The sequence below is a fragment of the Muntiacus reevesi genome, chromosome 20 (assembly GCF_963930625.1).
Source record: "Muntiacus reevesi chromosome 20, mMunRee1.1, whole genome shotgun sequence".
NCBI classification, from domain to species: domain Eukaryota; kingdom Metazoa; phylum Chordata; class Mammalia; order Artiodactyla; family Cervidae; genus Muntiacus; species Muntiacus reevesi.
The window spans coordinates 13,645,141-13,669,332 of record NC_089268.1 but is presented as its reverse complement, the minus strand read 5'-3'; the positions used below and the strand labels follow the sequence as shown (position 1 = coordinate 13,669,332).

Genomic DNA, 24,192 nt, shown 5'->3' with positions numbered 1-24,192 from the left:
CTGCATTTGCCATCCCGTCCTTCAAGAGTAACCGCCCTCCAGAAAAATTCCTGTTTAGATGAGGGATGGATATCAGACACCCCAGATGGGAAAAGGGAATTAGACAACATTCATATGTTGTCAAAGGTGAATCAGTTACATAATCCCTCTAAGGGCTTATTAAAGTTCTCAAAGTGTGGTCCCCAGAGGAACATCAGCGTCCACATCACCCGGGAATCTGTCAGAAATGCAAATTATCCTTCTGCATTTCAACAAGTCTTTCCCGCGACTGATATACCCTACTATTAAGAGCCTCAGCACCTCCTTGAACCCAGGTTTATGAGGTACACAATGGCGCTTGCTCTTCGATTAATGTAGAGATTTCCCTGTATTCTTGAATATCTACAACAGTGCCTGACACAGAATGTCTGACTCAATAAACGTTTACTGAATGAACTGAGCGAATGGCCTTAAAATAAACTTCTCCCTTACTAAAGTCGTGTTAATGGAATTGTTTCTTATAACCAAAGTAATCTTAATTAGGCAACGTGCAGGGAGCTGTGATGGTCAAGTGGTTAAGGCCTTGGACTCGAAACCCCATGGGGTCTCCCCAGGCAGGTTCAAATCCTGCTCACAGCACGTCTCAGTGCTTTCCTGTTCAAGTCACAGAACGAGTGGGCTTTCCTGGTGGCTCAGACGGCAAAGAATCCGCCTGCAATGCGGGAGACCAGGGTTCAATCCCTGGGTCGGATCCCCTGGAGGAGGACATGGCAACATACTTCAGTATTCTTGCCTGGAGAATCCCCATGGACAGAGAAGCCTGGCGGGCTACAGTCCATGGGCTGCACAGAGTCAGATACGACTGAGCGACAAAGCACAGCATGGCACCTGAATAATAAAACACTATTCACTGATATGTTTTAAGATTTCTGTCAAACTTTGGAGTTGATTTTTTTATTTAAAGATCTACTTCTACAGGAAAACATGGTGTTGAAGAACCTCACTTGTCAGATCTAAGTTACGAAAGTTCCATACAAAATAGAAATTTAAAGGAAGAAGTTGATAGCTTTCTCCTCAACAGTCCTTATTAGCCCCATCTATAACTGTCTTCAGCTTCATATAATACAAAACCACCAGCATTAATTTAGGCAGCAAACATATCCCTCCCCTGTTTTTTCAAACAATTTTCATTGGCACCCTCTCCAGTTTAAAAGTTCCACAGTGAGTTCAAGTTATGACAACTCAAGCAGTTCTATTTCTGCATTTCCTAATTAAAAACTTACCAGAAAAATGATTTCCAACCAAAGCCAGAAAGAGGTTAGCAGAGAGTAATTCATGATAAGGCTACAGAAACAAAGGGAACACTCCACAGAGGCAAACTACCCAGTTTCCCCATTCAGTGCTGCAACTTCAGAAATCTAATGATCCTTCATTTACTCAAAAAATGAAAATGATAGTAAAATTCCCTAGTGTTGACAGCAGGTGATTTTTAACTTCACTGCTGCCTGACAGGCACCTACAGGCTTTACCTGGCCTCAATCTGTCCAGTTTGGAACTGCCAATTAGTAGCTTCTCAAAAGTAAATCTCAATGTAAGCCATTAAAAAAAGTGCTTTTCAAAGTGTCATATACAATGGGTAAGTGAAACTCAGCAGGTAAGAACAAAATAAAACCTGGGTGCCCAATCCAGGCTGTAATTGTCAGAGCCAAGGGACAAAGGATATCACTCCAGTGCAAAAATAAGATCAAATTCTCACAACAGCTATGATACACATACTCCTCCTCTTAAATACAAATACTCTTAAATACTGCAGCAGTCAAACAGGTGTCTTCATTCGTAAGCTTACCCTTTCTCAACTGAGGTTCCGCAAGACAGAATTAAGCACTAATATCCCAAGGCACAGGCTGGCAAACCTTTTCTGTAAACACTTTAGACTTTTCAGACCACACGGTCTCTGTCACAACTACTCGATTCTGCTACCGGAGCTTGAAAGCAGCTGTCAGCAGTTAAGTAAATGAACGAGGGTGACTGTTCCAATGAAACTATTTATGGACACTGAAATTTGAATTTCATATAATATTCACAGAAATACTATTCTCTTTGCAATAAGCATAAAACATAAAATGATTCTTATAAAAAATTTTAGTTCTTTGGGCAAGATGTAGCTCTGAGCAGCAGCTTGTCAACCTATTCCCTAAACCATCCTTTGTATATAATAGATTAACTTCTCTCTTATGCATGCAGAATGGTACTAATTACACACCATACTACAGAGAATTGAAAAAATGCCACTCAAATCATTTTCTGTGTGTCTACAGTGCTCTGATTATGTAATACAATAATACTCTGTCTAGTATGAAACTGATGAGATTTTGTTAGCAGTTGTTAACGTGGAAAAATAACTTTAAGAAGAGTAACTTTTAAATTGTGCAAAGTCTCAAAATATAAGAAATATAAACAGGAACTTTCATATCCAGTATATGAAGTCGCTCAGTCATGTCCAACTCTTTGCAATCATGGACTGTAGCCTGCCAGGCTCCTCCATTCATGGGATTTTCCAGGCAAGACTACCGGAGTAGGTTGCCATTTCCTTCTCCAGAGGATCTTCCTAACCCAGGGATTGAACCCAGGTCTACCCACATTGTAGGCAGACATTTTACCGTCTGAGCCACCAAGGAAGATCCATATTGCATCAGATAATATAAATCAAACTACTGCAAATTAAATCTCTGGTTAGTAGGGACTTCCTTGGAGGTCCAGTGGTTAAGATTCCACGCTTCCACTGCAGGGGTCACAGGCTCGATCCCTGGTCAGGGAACTAAGATTCCACATGCTGCCCAGCAGAGCCAGAAAGAAAAAAAAAGAAATCTCTGGTTAATATATTGCCAGAAATAGGAAAGCCCAGAATTCAACTATCATCTTTCAAACTATTTTGTTTCTTCAGATATTCTGTTTCTTCGGGAAGCAGAACCTACCTGAATAAAAATCACAAGCAAAAATTACAGGATTGTCTCAGACACTTATATAACTAGACGTGAGTTCTAGCCCCACTTCTAGAGGAGTGAGCTTGAGAAAGTTCCAGACTCCTTTTACTCATCTGTTAAGGAGGGGAAATATTGTAACCCTCCAAGAGTCAAATGTATAAAACCACACTTAAGCCAAGAGTCCTGTGTACTACACAGTGCTATAGAAGTATCAGTTGCCATTATCAGGTGCTCAATGGCTTGCTTCATATTATCACTTTCCACTTTTTTTTTTTAAACCACCCTCCACTGTTAGTTTTGGCCAAGTCTCAGGTTTAGAGGAATACTGTGCATCTAGTAGTGCACTTCATTCGACACATTAAATTTTAGCAAGTAAGAGGCTCTGTGAGGGCAATCAAGATGACTGAGATGGTCTCAGCACTCAGTTTAGAATAAACTCAAACACATAGACATGGTCAGTCAGTGCTGTAAGAGGAACAAGTGAAAACCAACATGAATACTGTAAGATAAGAAAAAGTTTCACGGGTGTGTAATAAGGGCTGGGTAGGTGACGGGAGAGAGACTGTAACAAAGGGAACTGCAAAAGCGCATACAAAGTAAGAGAACACTCCACACACCCCAGAATGCAGGACAGTTCAAGTTCTAAAATTCCAAAAGGGCAGTTTCATTTTTAAAATCTAATTGGAAGACAAAAATCCTCCCTTAAATCTCTGAAAAGCAAGTATCCTGAAGGATAAGCAAGGGGCTCATTTTAAGCTAAAGGGTTGGGAAAATTATGAACCATGCTAGCTAGCTTCAACCCACTTCACCGTCATTTCCCACAGCACTTTACAAACAAGATCTAAGAGGCTCTGTGCATGGGGCACTGAGCTACAGGGGACGCATGTCTCATCCAGCAAACCTCTGCGGACGTGGAGACTGGCACACCCGGCTCTCTTGATGACACAGGCACACTTGTGTAAGCCACTTCAACAGTGTCCAACTCTCTGTGCCCCACGGGCTGCAGCCTGCCAGGCTCCTCTGTCCATGGGATTCTCCAGGCGAGAATGCTGACGTGGGCTGCCATTTCCTTCTCCAGGGGATCGTCCCAACCCAGGGATCGAACCCACATCTCTTATGTCTCCTGCGTTCACAGGCAGGTTCCTCACTACTACTACATTACTTCCACCTGGGAAGCCCCCTTGATGACACATTCAGTGTATCAATCTGCTTCAAAAACCATCTTCTTAAATTCTGCAAGCTACTAGAGTTCTCAGTAAGAAAAAGCAATAAAGCAAGTTAATTCTTCAGAGTTATGTAGGCTTCCTTGAGAGGAGTGGGGAGTAGGAGACCTTACCTTCTTTCTCTAGAGTTCATTTTCTTACTTACATCATTAAAAACCTTTCCTGTAAACAAATGCTATTCATGTTTTCTTCTCCTTTACCAAAAACAACAAAACAAATTTACCTTGGAACTGCGCCTGAGCATGGTAAATTTTCACCCTCTTAGAAGACTAGTGAGTGGTAAGAACAATATTCTGTAATTGTCACCTCTCCCTCTCAAGACTGCCATGAGTCAGTCACACCACCACTGGAAGATTAAAGACGGCCCCAGCTCTCTGCTAGGCCTCTGATTAGAAGTCCATTCCCCACCCCACTCCCGTGAACCTGGGCAGGCTCTGTAACTGCTTTGACCATTACAGAGGTAATAGAAGTGATGCTACTCCCCTTTCCAAGCTGAGCCTGTCAACTCTTAGAAGTAATCATAAATTGTTTTTTAAGGCCCTAAGTTTTGGAGTAATTTGCTAAGATAACTGGGGCTTTCACCACACTGCATCCAAAATACTGCTTCACTTATAAAAGGAAATAAAAATTCAGGAGTTACAACTTATCGGACAGGTTTGTAACAGAATATCCTGTCAACTCTCCAGAGCATAAAAAAGACAACCAAAGTGCCCTAATTCCTCCTAAGAAACCAGAATGACCTAATGTCAGTCAAGTTCCTTGGAAAAGTTATAAAAATCAAACTCCATGAGTATACCCAAGTGATGCATTGATTCTTTACACCAGAGAAAACCCTCTGGTCTGGAATGTTATGATACCAAGAAGTTACCTCCCGAAAGTAGTATTTAGAATGGAGGTGGGTAACAGACAATTTTCACTTTATGCTATATACCATTCTGAATTGCTTCAAACAAGCAGATAATACTTTTAAATATTTAAAAAGATATTTCCTTTGAGGAAACCAAACCACTGTAGCCCTAACAACTTTTAGATGCCTTTTTGTTGCACTAAGATGATGGCAAATGCCACATTCTTAGCTAGACTTTCACAGAATGAAAGATTGCGGCAGCCCCCAAATGGAAACCTATGCTTTCTCTGTATCTCTTTCTCATCCCACCAGCCACATTTAGCACAGGGTTCCCAGGTGGCGCAATGGTAAAGAATCTGCCTGCCAATGCAGGAGACACAAGACACACGGGTTCAATCCCTGGATCTGGAAGATCCCCTGGAGAAGTGAACAGCAACCCACTCCAATATTCTTGCCTTGAAAGTCCCATGAACAGATGAACATGGCAGGCTACAGTGCATGTAGGTGCAGAGTTGGACACGAGTAAAAGCCTGTGCACACACACACCAGTTACCACAGAGCTCAGCGAAGGGAGGACTGTGAAACTGGGAACTGCTGTGACTTCCTTCTCTCAAGCTTTGAAGGGTACTAGGTAAAAAGACAAACTTTCAGAACCTCCCCCTACGCCTCCAGCAACTGTGCTAGGCTTCCTTGCAAACCATTTCCCATAGTGTTCTCTTCCTGAGGCCTCTGCCACACTCCTCATGCAAAGAAAATTACCAAGATGGCTGAATACATGTGAAAAAGACTGGCGTAAAGTCAAATCATAGAAATGAGGGGCTAACAAAAAAGGAAAATAATTCCTCCCTTGAATATCTAAGTTTTCATAAGCTATCCACATCTCTAACTATTCTCTTTAGACCAATTCCTTGCTTCTAAGAAATTCCATCAGGAAGCAGATACAAGAAAGATAAAATTCAGACCATTTTGTTCTACTTCCAATTATTAATGTCAAGTAAAGAACCAAAGTGGGAAGGAAATCAACACAAGAAGAGCTACAAGGTTTCTAAATTACCACAGGATTTTGTTATGTTCTTCTCTGATGTATCACTAAGTGTTGAAGACTCACTGTTGTCTATAAAACTTTCCAAGGGCCTTTCCCAACCCTCAGTCTATGGCAGAGTCCCTTAAAGAACAGAAATAAGGGTTCAGCAAATTCCAGCTACCAACTTTTTCTTCCAAAACATTATTTGAGTCCTAGGATCTCAGATTCAAGTTATTCCACTTACTAAATCCTAATACTACAATTTAGTTTCTATCCCTCAGAGGAAATTAAGAATATACAAATCAAGATATAACATGAACTGATAAATAAGAGTTCAATAAAAACTTATTAAACAAAGAAAAATATTAGTGCAAGTTTGGCAAATTTAGATATTAAAAAAAAAAGGTTAGTAAAAAATGACCAAGGATCACCCATACTAAATACATTAATAATACAGAGCAAGTGGAAGAACAAGAGATGGAGAAGAATCATGGAGCACTATTTTTCAAGCAGTATAATAGATGCAAAGTTAAGAAATGATCTTATTATACCCAGCATTAGTCATACATCTATTAACTTTTGAGGTATGTTCCAATCCCCCTTTTTTTCCCCCTAAAAAACTACAAGGTTCCACACAGATGGCAGAAAAATTAAGAGTTCTGAAAATGTTAAAGGACCATGAGATGTCTGATTCAGAAAAGAAAAGGAAAAGGGGTCTCATTTACCAAAGACTGTTGGGTATATTAAAGGTTCCTTAATGAGGAAAATGCCGAGTAACTGAAAAAACAGGCTCAAATGTCAAGTCATTAGGCAAACATGGTCTCTGAACAGAAATACAGGGGGCCACAAAGTTCCCAAAACAAAACTCTCATATTAGCTCTCAGTGTTGCCTTTAGCTTCGGAGAGACAGGCAAGATTTTACAAAATTGGATCATAAATGAGAACAGGCACGCTTCTGTTTAAAAAGTAAATCACCTTAATAGTCAGTACAGTGGGCTAAAGGCATTAAGATTTAAAAACTCATCCCCTAGTAGAAATCAATACATAATAGATGAGATGGTTTGCAACTGGGGTGCTCAAAGGACTAGGGTATCTCACGAACCATATCTAAAATCAAATCAAGGAAACTAGGGGGGGAAAAAAAAGGCTGAAATATAAAGCTATCTAAGAAAATTACAATCAATTCTAGTCCATTACCTGATGTTAGGTAAGAATGCATGCTGATAAGTGACTTTTGTGTTATTGTTGTTAAAATTTAAAAAGCAAATTAGGGTATCTATAAACAGGAGAACAGTGGAACAAAATAGTGGTATACTCACACAATAGAAACGATTAAAAAGCACACAGTAATAAAAAGGAACAGACTACTGACATACACAAGACTTGTGAACATCAAAAACATTATACTGAGTCAGGGAAGCCTTACAAAAAGAATACATACCACCTAAATCCACTTATGCAATCTCCAAATCAGGCAAAACTGATCTACAGTAGGAAAAAAATTTTCCCAGGGACAGAAGAGGGGGAGCAGAATGACTATAAATTCAAGTACCTTGAATTCATAAAAGTGATGCTCTGAACTGAGGTAAACTTATAAAAGCAATACAGTCACAGATGTAGTACAACCTAAAAAGATTGTAATCAACTGGTTCTGTGTTTTATTAATGTAATTAATCTTCCTCTTATCTCTGATTTTTCTAATCAACTGGCCTCATGAGTTTGGAAAGCATAATTATGGCCCCAAAAGTCTTAGGAAACCTTCAATATAAGAGTTTCTAGCTTTGGAAGCAAAGGACCAGGCCACAGTTAGCAATATCTCAAAATTTTAACACCAGTCCTGTGAAGATAATCATGCCTGAAGCAGTCATCTGGTTTCTCAGCTATAAAATTCAGGTATCTGTCCTGCCCACAACAGGCTTGTGAGGATAAATGAGGTAACATACATTAAAGTATTGTAAAAAGTTACTATGATTTCACAATGTCACTTACTGTTGGACAAATAAGGAAAGAATTATTTCAACAGATTATTACCATAAAGGAATATGGTCACTTAAAGAGAACTTTCCAGCACAAACACCTGACCCCCAGTAATTAGTGTTGAGTCACAGATATCTGTATGAGTCAAGAACTACTACCCCCATTTACAACAGTGCTTCCTGCATCACCCACATTCAAGCATACCAAGTCAACAGGGGAGACACGCTGCTGATAAAACGGCTCAGTGGCGTTCTCAGTAAGGGCTACTCAGCGCCACCTCTGGCCAATCCAAGGTTCACAACACCATTAAGCAATGAAAAAGCCCTAACTCAAGCAGTTACCATCAAGCAAATTATCTTGACCATTTCAGACAGACTCCCCATGAAGATCAGCAGCAGCACCTAAGGATTTACATCAAGACCTCACTGTGATTTTGAAAATTTCTCCTCAATCCCTACAGCTACTCAACAGATTCAGCAAAACTTTAAGATTATTCATTTCAGGCTATCATCAAAAAGTCTACAAATAATAAATGCTGGAGAGGATGTGGAGAAAAGGGAACTCTCATACACTGTTGGTGGGAATATAGATTGGTGCAGTCATGGTGGAAAACAGTACAGAGGTGCCTTAAAAAACTAAAAAGCAGAACTACCATATGATCTAGTAATTCCACTCCCAGGTATATTTTGGGGGAAAAAGAAAAGCTTGATTTTAGAAGACACATGCACCCCAATGTTCACAGCAGTACCATTTACAGTTGCCAAGACATGAATGCAACCCAAATGCCCATCAATAGAAGACTAGTTTAAGGGACTTCCCTGGTGGCCCAGTGGCTAAGACTCCAAGCTCCCAATGCAGGGAACCTGGGTTCAGTCCCTGGTCGGGGAACTAGATACCACATACTGTAACTAAGTGTATGTATGCCGCAACTAAGACCCAGCACAGACAAATAAATTAATTAATTTAAAAAAAAAAAAAAAGAAGACAACTAGTTTAAGAAGATACAACACAGGGACTTCTCTGGTGGCACAGTGGATAAGAATTCACCTGCCAAAGCAGGGGCCACAGGTTCAATCCCCGCTCTGGAAGGACTCCATGCTGCAGAGCAACAGAGCCTGTGCCCCACAACTACTGAGCCGATGCTCTAGAGCCCATGGGCCGCCAAGCCCACGTGCTTGCTACTAAGTCAGCCCACTAAGCCCACACGCTGCAACCACTGAAGCCCATGTGCCTGCAGCCTGTGCTCCATCTACATCAAGAGAAACCACAACGATGAAAAGCCAATGTACCACAATGGAGAGAAGCCCCAGGTCACCACAACTAGAGAAAGCTCACGTGTACCGGCAAAGATCCAGTGCAACCAAAAACAAATACATAAATATATATATATATATATATGCATATGGGTGATGGAATACTACTCGGCCATAAAAAAATACTGACATTTGCAGCAACATGGATGAACCTAGAGAAGATAATGCTTAGTGAAATAAGTCAAATAAGTCACACAGAAAAAGACAAACACTGTACATCACTTACATGTGGAATCTAAAAATAATACAAATGAATCAATATACAAGACAAACAGATTCACAAGACACAGAAAACAACAAACAGGGAGAAGGAGGGCAAGAAGAACAAATCAGAAATGTGGGACTAACAAGTATTTTATACTTGAAATAGATAAGCATTAAGGATTTACTGGACAGTACAGGGAATTATAGCAATATCTTACACTGGGCTGGCCAAAAAGTTTGTTTGGGTTTTTCCATAACATCTTACAGAAAAACCCAAATGAACTTTTTGGCCAACCCAGTAATAACCCATAATGAATGTAATCTGCAAAAAACAAACAAACAAAAAAGATTACTCATTCAAATGAGAAACAGTACCATACTTGAACACAGGGTCATCTGCAGAAAAACTGAGATATACTTAAAAAGTACAATTTCTCTCTTTTTAAAATAGTGATTGAAGGGGAAAAAACTAAGTTTCATTTAAAAGTTTTAGTTTAAGCCTAAAATTCTAGGCTCAAAGTTTATAATCACCACATGCCCTGTGGACAACAGAAACAAAAAGAAAAAGGGGCTGATTAAAGTTTATCCCAAGGCCTTCATCACTGGTTATTTACTGATTAGTTATAATGTGCTCAGCACCATTATAAATTACAAAAGATACAAAAATGTATCCTTTATACAACCCTGTAATAACAGAAATCTGGGAAGAAACAGGAAATGCATACTAAATCTTTGGGCCAATTTCTCAAAGGATCAACAAAGGCTCTTCTTTGTCCCAGAAGCAATTCAACTGTACAGAAAAAAAAATAAAGATGAAAATATTTAAACATTTGCTCTTCAGCACAGCAATGGCCCACCTAAAAGAAGGCTTAAAACTGTGGACACAATTTATCTTTCATACCAGAATCAGCAGACAAAAATATCATGTAAAGCTACTTTTTTTTATTCAGTCGAGCTACCACAAAACAAATATTTAAAAGTCAAGTCCAGCCAAAGTCCTTGCAACACTTGGGAGCGGAAGTCTGAATTTCAAATGTTTAAATGAAAGAAAGGATGAGAACCCCTAAGTGAATAGAAGATGATGAGTGTGAGATACAGTCCGGCTCCTGCTGCTGCCCGTACACCATGAAAACACAGTTACCTTCCATTTACAGGAATCCGCACTATCTCCACGTAGTTTAGAGTACAAGTGTAGCATACTGAGAATGCAAGCTCTGGAGAGAGCCAAGCCTCTGATTTGGTATGCAAAACCTTGGAAAACTGACCCGGCAATCCCACTACTGGGCATATACCCTAAGTAAACCATAATTTCAAAATGACATGTACCCCAATGTTCACTGCAGTACTATTTACGATAGCCAGGACATGAAAGCAACCTAGATATCCATCGACAGAGGAATGGATTAAGAATTTGTGGCACATATACACAACAGAGTATTACTCAGCCATAAAAAGGAGCGAATCTGAGTCAGTTCTAATGAGGGGGATGAACCCAGAGCTTGTGATACAGAATTCAGTCAGAAAAGGAAAACAAACATTGTACATTAACACACACACATGGAATCTAGGGAAATGGTACTGATGAACCTATCTGTAAGGCAGGCACAGAGAAGCGGACACAGAAGACAGATTTGTGGACGCAGCCAGGGAAGGAGAGGATAGGACAAACCCAGACAGCAGCACTGAAACAGATACATCACCATATGGCCAGTGGGAAACTGCTGCATAACACAGGGAGCCCGACCTGCTGCTCCTTGGGATTGGGGAGGTTCAAGAAGGAGGGGACGTATGTTAACCTTTTGGCAGATTCATGTTGTTGAACGGCAGAGACCAACACGACATTGTAAAGCAATTATCCTCCAATTAAAAATAAATTAAAAACAGAAAAAAAAAAACTTTGGTTAACTGACTAAACTTCAGTTTCCTTGTCTGTAAAACGAGAAACCACCAGTATTTCACCAACAACACAATTCCTATGAGGATTAGGGAAATAACACATATAGAGTGACAGCTACCCTATAAATGGCAGCAATTCTTAGCAGCTTCCAGTATTAATGTACATTTGAGCTAATACCTAAAACAAAAAAAACTGAAATAAAAAGAAATTATAAAATACTGACATGAAAACAATATACAAAATTTATGGGATGCAGTTAAGACAGTGCTAAGAGGGAAGTTTATACCTGTCCATATCTGTATTAAAAAAGATCTCAAACCAAACTAATATTCCACTTTAAAACATGAGAAGAGTAAACTAAATCTAAAGAAAGCAGAAACTGAAAGTCGCTGCTCAGTGTGTCCGACTCTTTGCAACCCCGTGGACTACAAAGTCTATGGAATTCTCCAGGCCAGAATACTGGAATGGGCAGCCTTTCCCTTCTCCAGAGGATCTTTCCAACCCAGGGATAGAACCCAGGTCTCCCACCTTGCAGGCAGATTCTTTACCAGCTGAGCCACAAGGGAAGCCCAAAGAAAGCAGAAGAAAATAATAAAGATACCAGAAAATAATGCTATTTAAAAAAAGAGAAAATAATAGAGAAAATAAATGAAATCAAATCAAGTTGGTTCTTTGAAAAGATCGACAAAATTGACAAACTTTTAGCTGGACTAACAAAAAAAAAAAAAAACAAATAGAGAAGATCCAAATTATTGGGCTTCCTCGGGGGCTCAATGGTAAAGAATCCACCTGCCCATGAAGAAGACATGGATTCGATCCCTGGGCCAGGAAGATCCCCTGGAGACGGAAATGGCAACCCACTCCAGTATCCTTGCCTGGGAAATCCCATGGACAGAGGAGCCTGGCAGGCCACAGTCCATGGGATCTCAAAGAGTTAGGCATGACTCAACGACTAAAACACCACCAACGACAAATTTTAAAACTTTCCACAGAGAAAAGTCCAAGCACAAACACATTCACTGATGAATTTACCAAATATTTAAAGAATGAACACAAATTCTTCACTCTTCCCAAAAAATGGAAGAGGAGGGACCACATCCCAACTCTATGAGCCCAGTATTATCCTGATACCATAACCAAAGGTATCACAGCAAAATAAAACTAGAGACCAAAAACTCATATAGTCACAAAAATCTTCAATAAAATTCTAGCAAACCAAATCCTGCAACAAATAAAAAGGATTATACACTAAGACCAAGTAGGATGAATTTTACAGTATGTGAATTGTTATCTCAATATAAAAAAATTAAGCAAAAAAAAGATAAATCAACTGAAACTTAGTTTCTGCATTTAATAATGTAATATTAAAGCCATATTCAAAAATTTTCAGTATCTTTCATAACTAGGAAATGGTAATCCCGAGGTTTTAACTGAAACACATAGCAGCAGCAACACTTCATACATGCATCAAATTCTAAGCCAAGAGATTAAGCACCACCTTTCTAATCTTTCTGGGTTAAAACACTGCGCAAGCCCACCTTGTCTGCAGATCCAGGCAATGACTGGACCTTCCTGTCAGTCTCCACGTTGTAAAGCAGCAGGAAGTCAAAAGAGCTTCAGCCTGGTAATCCTAAAATGCAGCAACAGCAAGTTGCCAATATACTTATGAGACTATTACACTGCTGCTACTGCTAAGTCACTTCATTCGTGACTATTACACTATATCCACATAATTTTAAGGACTTCCCTGGTAGCTCAGCTGGTAAAGAATCTGACTGCAATGCAGAAGACCCTGCTTTGATTCCTGGGCTGGAAAGATCTCCTGAAGAAGGCAAAAGCTTCCCACTCCAGTATTCTGGCCTAGAAAATTCCATGGACTATATAGTCCATGGGGTCACAAAGAGTCAGACACAACAGAGCAACTTTCACTCGCTCACAGAATTTTAAATAAATTTAAAGTATCTTTGTGTATTTACCATTGACACATATTTAACACCAACATATTTACTTCTAATTCTCTTCCAGTAAATAATTAACAGGGCAGTATACAATTTTACTTTTATAAGAACTCACCTAAAAACTCAATGACCCAACTGTCCTTGATCACAGAATTCAAGTGCTGAAATGCTTATAATGCCTCAAAATCATAATACAGCAGTCAGATAGCTAAATAAACAGAAGACTTAACAGCAAATAACATGCAGCGAAATCACATTTTCCTAATACCTGAAAAATGCAACTCAACCTTAACTCTAAATCACACTGTGTATGGACTAATATGCACTCTCCTCCGTGTCATACCTACCCACACAACCATAACCATGAATAAAAGAGTATAAGTCAGTATAAACCACGAAGTATGCCCCTCACATTACTTCATATCTCACCTAATTCTTCCTAAATATATATACTGAACTTTATTTTTAAGAAACAAATTTTATTACCTCCCACACAGTTTCTTTCTATACCATCCCCACATATGGTGGGAGAGGGGACTAAAGAGAATATATCTATCCAGTGTCTTCAACAACACAGATGTACTTCAAAAATACAACATATAATTGGAACGACTTCAGAAAAGCATCTGAGAATTTAAAGGGATGAAAGTGAAGACTAAATAGACCTTCCAGAAAAACAAAGGTGAGTAAGGAGGATTAAAATCTATAAAATTAAGTAAAATATCAAGACAGATGAGATGAGTGCAATCTTGTCCACCAGAACCTAGAGACTACAAGGACAAATCAATGTACCTCTTAAAGTCTAAGACATTAGAAGTTCAAGCTTTGTTATTTTTTTAATATAACCTAAAAACAAATTATTACTGGAAGAGAATTAAAACAAACCAAAATTATAAACAGATGCAAGAAAAGTTTCTTAATTCAGGATTATTGGCTTCTTGGATCATTAACAGAAGTTGTTAATTTTGGGTACACATGGAACGTAATTAGAGCAATTTTCCACAAAAAGTACCACGCTGGGCAAGAATACTGCTGAGATGTACGATGTGACTAAAAAGACATTACTTAAATTCTTCTAGCACTCTTAAGCAGCAGAGAAGTCCCAATCATCATCTTACTGGACCACTCTCTGCAGCATGACTCTCCTGCCACTTCCTCATTGCACTATCCCATCTCTTGGCTTCAGAGAACCTATACTGACCTGACTTCTCCTCTGTCCATCCATCCCCCTTCCCAAGCTTCACCTATTCCACTTGTGTATCTCAGGGTTCCATCCTCAGCTGTCATCTCATTCTATACAATTGAATCTCAAAAGCAAAGTGATACACAGGGGTAACAGTCAGTTCAGTTGCTCAGTCATGTCTGACTCTTTGCAACCCCATGGACTGCAGCCAGCCAGGCCTCCCTGTCCATCACCAACTCCCGGAGTTTACTCAAATTCATGTCCATTGAGTCAGTGATGCCATTCAACTGTCTCATCCTCTGTCGTTCCCTTCTCCTTCCACCTTCAATCTTTCCCAGCATCAGGGTCTTTTCAAATGAGTCAGTTCTTCACATCAGGTGGCCAAAGTATTGGAGCTTCAGCTTAAGCATCAGTCCTTCCAATGAATATTCAGGACTGATTTCCTTTAGGATGGGGTAACAGTCAAGGGATAAGAAAAAAAGGCAAGAATGAATTGCACAAATCCCACCTTAGAGCCACTAAACTGGAGCTGGAAGAAGCAGCAGTGATGTGATTTTTAGAAAAGACTCCCAAAACAATTCTGACAACCCCATTTGTACTGGAGAGAACCACTGGTCTAACAGCACTTCCTGTGTGATCCTAATTGCGCTATTGGCTTTAGCTATGACCTGTGCACTCATGTCACCCTAAATGGCACAGCCCTAAACTTTGAACACCTAAGGCACTTCCACATTGGGATGGTCCACAAGTCCTAAAATTCAATATACCTGATACCATTTTTGTAGCATAGCAGTAGGAGTAGTAGGAACAGAAATAATAATAATACCCACCAAGAAGTGATTAGGTAGCCTGGCTAAAAATAGACTCTATCCACCTACTAGAATACTGTGTTGCCATTTAAAGAAGCAACTTGAAATGCATACGCTGTTTTGGGGAGAATGCTAAGATATATTAAGTAAAAAAGGAAAGGTAAAGAATAGTACGCAGTTCACTACTATTATTAGTGTTATGGAAAAAAAGGGGGTAAATGTAGTGTATGCACAGGAAACTTCTGGAAGGATTCTCAAGAAACTTAACCATGATTCTTGCCAGAAGGTGGGACTAACAATACGATGTAGGAAGGAGATAGCCCTTTCACTGCATATTCATCTCTGTTGTTCAAATTTTTTACTGCATTTATACATTCTTTTTCAAATTAAAAAAAAAGCAATTAAAAGACACTATAAAACTATAGATAACTTTACATGCTATCTGAAAAAGGGCTTGTATCCAGAATACATAAAGAACCTCTGTAAAAGAAGAATAAAAAGTAGAAAACACAATTCAAAAAATGAACAAAAGGTTTGAACGGGCACTTCATAACAAGTTTTAGCCAAAAGGCCAACAAAGAAAGATACTCAATTTCACTAGTCATGAGGAAAATGCAAGTTAAAATCATATTGCTGCAACCCTATACAACTAAGTAGAAAGAGACAGTACTGATATCATCAATACTGTCTCTTTACAATATCAAGTATTGATGAAGACAATATCAAAACAATATTAAGTACTGATGAAGTGAAATAACCAAAATTCTCATACAGATGACAGTAAATTGACACATTCACTTTAGGAAACTGGCAGTACCTACTAATTTAAGCAAACATCTTGTAACCCAACAACTCTACTGCTGGGTGAAAAAGCAAAAGAAATGCGTGCCAAAATCCACCAAAAGATATGTGCAAGAATGTTCACAGCAGTGTTATCCAGAGTACCTCCAAACCAAAAAACTCTAAAAAGCAGAATAGATAAGGAGATAAGTTCTGTGAGCATACAACAGAGTACCACAAAGCAGTGAAAAATCACTACCTCTCTTACACAAATGTAGATGAATCAAGAGTTACAATGCTGAGGCAAAGAAGCCAAACACAAAAGAGTAAATTCCATATGATTCCATTTACATAACATTCAAACACAGGCAAAACTAATCAGAGTAAGTTGGGGTTGTCAAGTAGGGTAGGACACAAGACGACTCCTGCTGGGGTGACAGAATGTGAACCTATGTCAATCTGGGTAGGTAGTGGTTTTACAAAACCCAGGCCTAAGACCTATACAAGACACCTCACCAAAGAAGATATACAGATGGAAAATAAGCATCTGAAAAGACGCTCAAAATCATGTCACAAGGGAATTGCAAATTAAAACAAGATACCAAAATACACCTCTTAGAACGGCCAAAATCCAAAACAATGACATCAAATGCTGGGAAGGATATGTAGCAACAGAACCTCCTATTCACCCCTGATGGGAAACCAAAATGGGACAGCCACTTTGAAAAAAGCAGTTGGGCAGTTCCTTCCAAACTAAACATTCAAACTAAACATACTCTTATCATACATTCCAGCAATCACACTCCTTGACATTCACCAATTCGAAAACTTATGCCTACACAAAACCTTGCACACAAATGTTGATTAGCAACTTTATTTATAAATGCCAAGACTTGGAAGCAATCAAGATGTCCCTCAGTGGGGAAATGGATAAAAACTCATACATTAAACAATGGAATATCATTTTGCTAAAGAGAAATGAGCTTTCAAGCATATTCCTAAGTGAAAGAAGTCAATCTAAAAAAACTGTTAACTGCATGATTGCAACTAGTACATGACATTTTGGAAAAAGCAAAACTATGGAGACAATAAAAAGATTAATGATTGCTAGAGGATAGAGAAACGAACAGGCATAACTCAGGATTTTCTGGACAGTGAAACCGTCCTATATGCTACTATAAAGATGCATACATGTCATCATACACCCGGCAAAACCCACAGAATGTAAAACCAGCAGGAGAAAACCCCCACGTCAGCTGTGGACTTTGACAATGATTGTGTCAATGCACCATCACTGACAGGGAGAGTATCCCACTGCAGCGGGGGATGTGGACGGTGAGAGAGGCCAAGCATGTGTGGGGACAAAGGAGAGAGACGAGCTCTCTGTACCTCCTGCTCAACTTTGCTTTGAATCTAAAGCTGCTCTAAAAAACTACTTAATTCATCAAAGTGTACACTTAAAATGTGTGCCATAAACAAAGTTCAGCCTCAATTAAAAAAAAAAAGTAGAAAAAGATTTAAGAAGAAAAAAAGTGTTAAGATAATCCATAACTTTAGAAGTCAGGACAGTGATTATCCCTGAGGAGGGGCAGTGCCTGGAAGGGCAGTAGGAAGGCTTCTAAGGGGCGGGAATGTTATTTCTTGATACAAGCCCTCGTTACATTCACTTTGTGAATATTTGTGAATATCCACTTTGTGAAAATTCATTTCACTAGACACTTAAGATTTATGCATTTTTCACTATGAATGTTATACTTCAATAAAATGTTTACATTTAAAAAAGGTATAATAAAAGGAAAAATTAAATAAGTGGGACTATATCAAACTAAAAAGCTTCTTCTACATAGCAAAGGAAATCAGTACCAAAATGAAAAGGCACTTTACAAATGGGAAAAAATATTTGCAAATCATGTATCTGATAAGGACTTAACACCCTAAATATATAAAGGGCTCATGACTCAATACCAAAAACACAATCCAATTAAAAAGATGTGAACATTTTTCAAAGAAGACATAGATAGCCAACAGGAACATGAAAAGATGCTCTACATCACTAATCATGAAGGAAAAGCAAATCAAAATCACAGTGTGGTAGCACCTCACACCATTTAGAACCACTACTATCACAAAGACAAGAACGATCAAATGTTGGCAAGGACATGGAGGAAAGGAAACCCTTGTACACTGCTGGTGGGAATGTAAATTGGTGTAACTGTTATGGAAAACAGTACAGGGCTTCCTCAAGAAATTAAAAATTGATCTACCATATGATCCAGCATTTCCACTTCTGGGTATTTATCTAAAGAGAATGAAAACAGTAATTCAAAAAGATATGCACTCCATGTTCACTGCAGTATTACTTACAATAGCCAAGCCACAGAAACAACCTAAGTTGTCATACACACACACACACACACACATATTTTCTTTGTTCACTCATCCAATGATGAATATATACATACCCACGCATACAAAGAATGAAATCTTGCCACTTGCAATAACATGGATGGATCCTGAGGGCATCATACTAAATGAAAATAAGTCAGATAGAAAAATACAAATACTGTATGCTCTTATTTATATGCAGAATCTTTAGGGGGGAAAAAAGGTAACATATACAGAACAGATTGGCAGTTGGTGGTAGCAGGAGGTGAGAGGTGGGTGAAATGAGTGAGGGGGTCAAAAGGTATAAACTTCCAATTATAAAATGAATGTCATGGGTGAGTATAGCTAGTAATATTGTATTGTCTATTTATTTGAAATTTGTGTATTTATTTTGCCAAAAGGTAGACCTTAAAAGTTCTCACCACAAGAAAAATAATTTTATAACTATGTATGGTGATGAATGTTAACTACAGTTACTGTGGGGTCATTCTGCAATATCAACAAATAGCAAATATAATGTTTGTACACCTGAAACTAATGTGATATATCAATTATATCTCAATTTTTAAAATACGATAAAAATACAATGACATGCTAATTCATCAAAATGCATACTCAACGTTTCTAAAGTTAATCATGCCTTTCCCACAACCTGCTCATCATCTTTCAGACGGAATCACTTCAACTTAAAAAATTCCAAAGTATAAACTTTCTTCTACCAAACCAGACTTCACACACAACTGAGAGCTCACTAGAGGTTGTTTCTACAGTTTCACATTGGACTTACAAATAAACGGATTCACAGAGAACGTTTCAAAAGTTAACCAGTAAAAAAAAAAAAAAAAGCTAACCAGTATGTAGGCAGAACTTCTATACCCACCATATGTGATTGACCATCTTTTACCCAACTGCCCATGTCAGAAGTCTTGCTGTCTCTCTTTTCCTTTTCATGACACACCCCACCCCATCCCCCAACCAATCTGTCTCTGCTCTTACACTCAAGCCCTCCTCTTCAGTCCTCACTGTCTCCGGGCTATGGAGTGAAATGTCTATGCCTCCCCAGCATTCACACGTTGAATCCTAACGCCCAGTGTGATGGTGTTTGGAGGTGAGGCCTTTGGGAAGCAACTGGATCATGAGGGCTCTGCTTAGATCATCGATCAATACCCCTTTAAAAGTAGCTGGAGAGAAGTCCCTCATCCCTTCCACCATGGAAGGTTATAATGAGAAGACACCAATAATGAGGAAGCTGGCTCTCATCAGACACCAAATCCACCCGTGCTGTGGTCTTGAACTTCCAGCTTCCAGGACTGCAAGAAATAAACTTCTGTTGTTTATAAGCCACCCAATCTATGGCATTTTGTTATCACAGCCCAAATACCCCGTTTTTAACCTACATTCATCTGCAGCTCTCCTACTACAGCATTCACTCAAAGTTGCTTTATCTAGGGTTCACAGACCCTATAGACCACAGGTAGAAATGCATTTAGATCTAACTGGTTTCCTTTGTGATCATCATGTTTTACTTTACGCATTATCCCAAAAAAGGTCTGCAGGCTTCACTAGATTGCCAAAGAGATCCACAGCCCAAAAAGGTTTAAGTGCTCTAACTAGATTCTGCTTCTATGCTTATACCCTCCAATTCTCCTCCACACTGTGGTCAGGGTAAATTTTTTGAAACATAAATATCATCTGCCATCCATATTTAAAACCCTTAAATGGTACCAATGGCTTTCAGGATAAAAGCTAAATTCAACAGCCCAACAATCAAGTAGGTTCCTGATTGGCCCCTGCTCTTCCCCTCAGCTTCATCTTGCCTTCCTCCATAAATGCAGCTAACATCCTGAATTGAATCAGCAGTTCTCTGAATTCAGTACGCTTTCTCACTCCTGTCTGTCTCTGCATAAGCTGTTCCCCCTGCCTGAGAGCCCTTCCTCACCGTCTCCATGTGGCTAACCCCTGCTCATCTTTTACTGCCAGCTGAAGCACCACCTCCCCGGAGAAGCCCTCCTGGCCATCCCCCGCTCCCCGTCAGTGCACTCACAGTTCTGAGACGATCCACAGCACCTCCTTCAGGGTGTTTTGCTCATTTACTGTCTGCCACTCCACACTGAGCTTTCTTAGAGCGGCAGCCAGAACAGGGTATAACATGCCCAGCAGAACTCAAGACACACAATGGAGTGCTTAACAATGCTTGCAGAACAAGGCTCTGGAAAACAGCCACACCAGCTTCCGTCCAGTCAGAAACCTCGTCAGCCAACGATGTGGCACTGGTCTGGAGGTTACCATAAGTGCAAACTGCCAGGTGAAGCAAGACAGTCCTCTATTAATCTGCCACCACTGCTCCTTCATTCAAGGCTGGGAAGTTAGCCCTTAATAAATGTAACTACCCTGGTCGGGCACTGTGCCAAAGGGCTTGACAGGCATTAGTTCACTAAACGTCAAAGCAACTCTGGGATATTCTTTTTTAAACAAAAAGAGACAAAGAGGTAAACCACTCAAAATCAAGCAGAAAGTTATAAACTCAAGTTTTCAAACCAGGTCTTTGATTTCAAAGCCATACCCAGCCACTGAGCTCAGATGGTTTTCTGAAGATAAGAGGCCAGCACGCCCTTCATCCTTGGAGGCATTCTGGAAGGGCAGAGGCTGCATGAAGGGCTTCCCCAGCGGCTCAGTAGTAAAACACCGCCTGCCAATACAGGAGACACGGGTTTGATCCCTGGGACGGGAACATCCCCTGGAGAAGGAAATGGCAACGCACTCCTGTATTCTTGCCTGGAGAATCCCATGGACTGAGGAGCCTGGCAGGCTACAGTCCATGGGATAGCAAAAGTCAGACACGACTCAGCGACGAAACAAACAGGCTGGGTGAGAGAGGAGCCCTTCGTTGGCCTCTTAGCAATAAAAAAAGGTCTTATCCCCCAACCAACACTACTATTAAATTCTTTAAAATTCAAAAATAAATAAATAAATAATAAAATTTAATGTAATTTCCCCCATGTGTATTCTTGAAAAATCTTTTAAAATAGAAGGGCTGTGATTTTCTTCCACCAAGAACAGCAAATAAAGCAGGAAATGAGCAAAACATCGAACTCTCCTCATCAGGCTTGGAGGTTTAAAAGGAAGAAGAAAAATACCTCCAAGGCATGGACTTGCTTGTGGCAATACCAATAATGAAAGAAAGCAGACTCTCGAAGGCCTGCGGCAGAGACACCATGAAGTGCTCACCTTTGAGAAGGTGCTGCGAGGCTTCGCAGAAGATGGGGTTCTGACAGCTGGAACACCAATCCTGCTCAAAGCAGCTGCCACTTCCGCTAACTGTAGTCTGGAGTTTGCAGCACAGCTCTCGTCCTATGATCTTTAGCACCTTCTGTAAGACCCCCAGGGACTCACACCCTACACTTCAAGGAGAAACAGGATGTTTTCCTCAATCTCACCCACACCACCTGCTCACATTAGCTTCTCAACCCCTTACAGACGCGGTCACCTCATATTTTGACTAGAAGTTGGTGACCACAAAGTATCCTCGTTCCTAACACGTTTCCCCACTCGCATCCCCTTACAACCCAGTCTCCCCCTCGACCACTTTGCGTGTCCTTACTCTTCCAACTCACCTCCAAATCAGGTGTCTGATACGGATCTGCCCAGTGACTTTTCTGCATCCCAAACTTAAACACAAAACCAGAACAGTCCATTCTTCCTGTCCCTAACTCCAACCAAAAACACATACAATGTAAGTAATTTATCTACAATGAAAACTATTCAGGTAAACCTAGCGGCCGTTCAACTATGGAATCATAAATATCTAGTCATCAAACAGTTTAAAACCAAAGAGAAAAAAAAAATACAGCCTTTAAGGACACACTTCCACAGAAAAGGTTTTCTGTGGCTATCATTTTCTAAATTAATCCATACAGATATTATTCAGATTGCAAACCCCCAAAGAGTACACCATGTAACACTCCACACTTTTATTCAAGACAGTATCTTTATCACTTAAGTTACAGCAACTGTTCCATTAGATCCTGTCCCACATTTAGCAAAGACAAAGATTAGCTTTACAAATAAAATGCACAGTTTAAACACATCTTGAAAGTGCTACAGTACTGCACTAGGAAAAGGAGTGGGAAAAGGAGTGACATGAACAACAGGTAAAGCTAATTTAACAGTGATCTATACCGATACAGGGAATACAGGTCTCAGAGAGTACATGACTATGTTCCCCCCAATCAACAAAGGAATAAACCGAAAGGTCCTCTAAACAAGGATCTTTGTGAATCAACATGGAAAAACAAACCATTTTTATCATAGCAGTTTTGTGTTATACTAAAAGGGAAAGGCAAACTAGATAAAAATGTCTAGGATCAAACACTGAAGATTTTGTATACCATGCAAAGTTTTATATGCAAACACAATGACTTGAAAAACCTGGTTTTCTGGATTTCAATGACATCTGAAGAAAAGGAATACAGTCCATCCACTGCTAGGACAGACACCAAAAAATCATAAATCTAAAAACATACACTGAAATACACCACACTTTCTCCCACCTCCAGTCTATTATTTCTTGCAAGTTAATACACACCTGCACAGTTAAGAATGATTATATTACTCACTCTATTTTGCCTCATTCATTATGCTGAAAAAAATTCTGGAAAACTTTGCCAGCACATCTATCTATATAAGGCATTCTAGAAAGGGTTGAAATTGAAAAAGATGACCTGAAATAGGCAGAGACTGTGAAAGTATGGAAATGATATGCAAAGCCCCCACCCAATCCATCGTCTCCAAATTCCTGCCCCATTCTTCTCACTAGGTATCCATTAATCTAGAGGAACCTTCTCACACTGTGTTCAGGAATGTTACCAGCACAAACATGTAAGAAAACCACATGTCTGGCCCAAGAACCGGACTGCAGGAAGAGAATCTGTGATACTTTTGAATGGTCAGAATACTTCCTTCAGAAGTGTGGCTAAGAGTGTGATTATTTATATAAATGCACTTCAACTTACCAGTGTGTGTGAGTCCAAGAGACAGATAAGACAAGAATAACTGTTACTCCACATCACTCCACTTAAGCACCAAGAAATCAGAAAAGGTACTCCCGAAAAGTCCCAAGTCCAACATCACCAACCTCACTCTTTACCAGGACTTCAACGAGGCAGCAGTGAGGCTGAACAGAGCCTGTCCACCACCTAGGTGTTCTGCAGTGTGGTCTGTCCCTGCTTCCCTTCTCCCCACACCAGACTGGTCACAGTTGCAGTCCATGATCTTTCCCAGAACATTCTTCTGCCCTAATACAAAACTGCACCTGTCTCTGATACAGGACACTTGGTACAGTAGAATGAACAGATGCATTAGCTAGTACTACATCTTCCTCCTACTGCATTCTTCCTTCCTCTGGTGAACAGCTGCAGCCATAATTTCAGATGTCCAGCACTCTCTGCAGATTTGCCCCTGGCCTCAAGGGATGACACGACATTTTCATTCATCTTGTGCCATTTCCTCAGTCCACTGCATCACAGATCAGAGTGGGTTTGCCCAATGCTGCTGGATATTCCAAGACACACTCCACCTTCCTCTAAACACAGGGGCTTGAATTTACCAGAAAATCGAATGCATTTATCTC

General features: G+C 39.8%; 1 protein-coding gene and 1 non-coding gene across 2 annotated transcripts in view; one reads left to right on the top strand and one right to left on the bottom strand.

Annotated features, from left to right (window-relative positions):
• ZFAND3 (zinc finger AN1-type containing 3) overlaps positions 1 to 24,192 on the bottom strand; it is a 319,337-nt gene that overhangs the window by 286,947 nt on the left and 8,198 nt on the right. The gene's annotated exons all lie outside the window — the stretch shown is intronic.
• TRNAS-CGA (transfer RNA serine (anticodon CGA)) lies at positions 537 to 618 on the top strand. Its single transcript has one exon. It is a non-coding gene; the product is annotated as a tRNA-Ser (tRNA).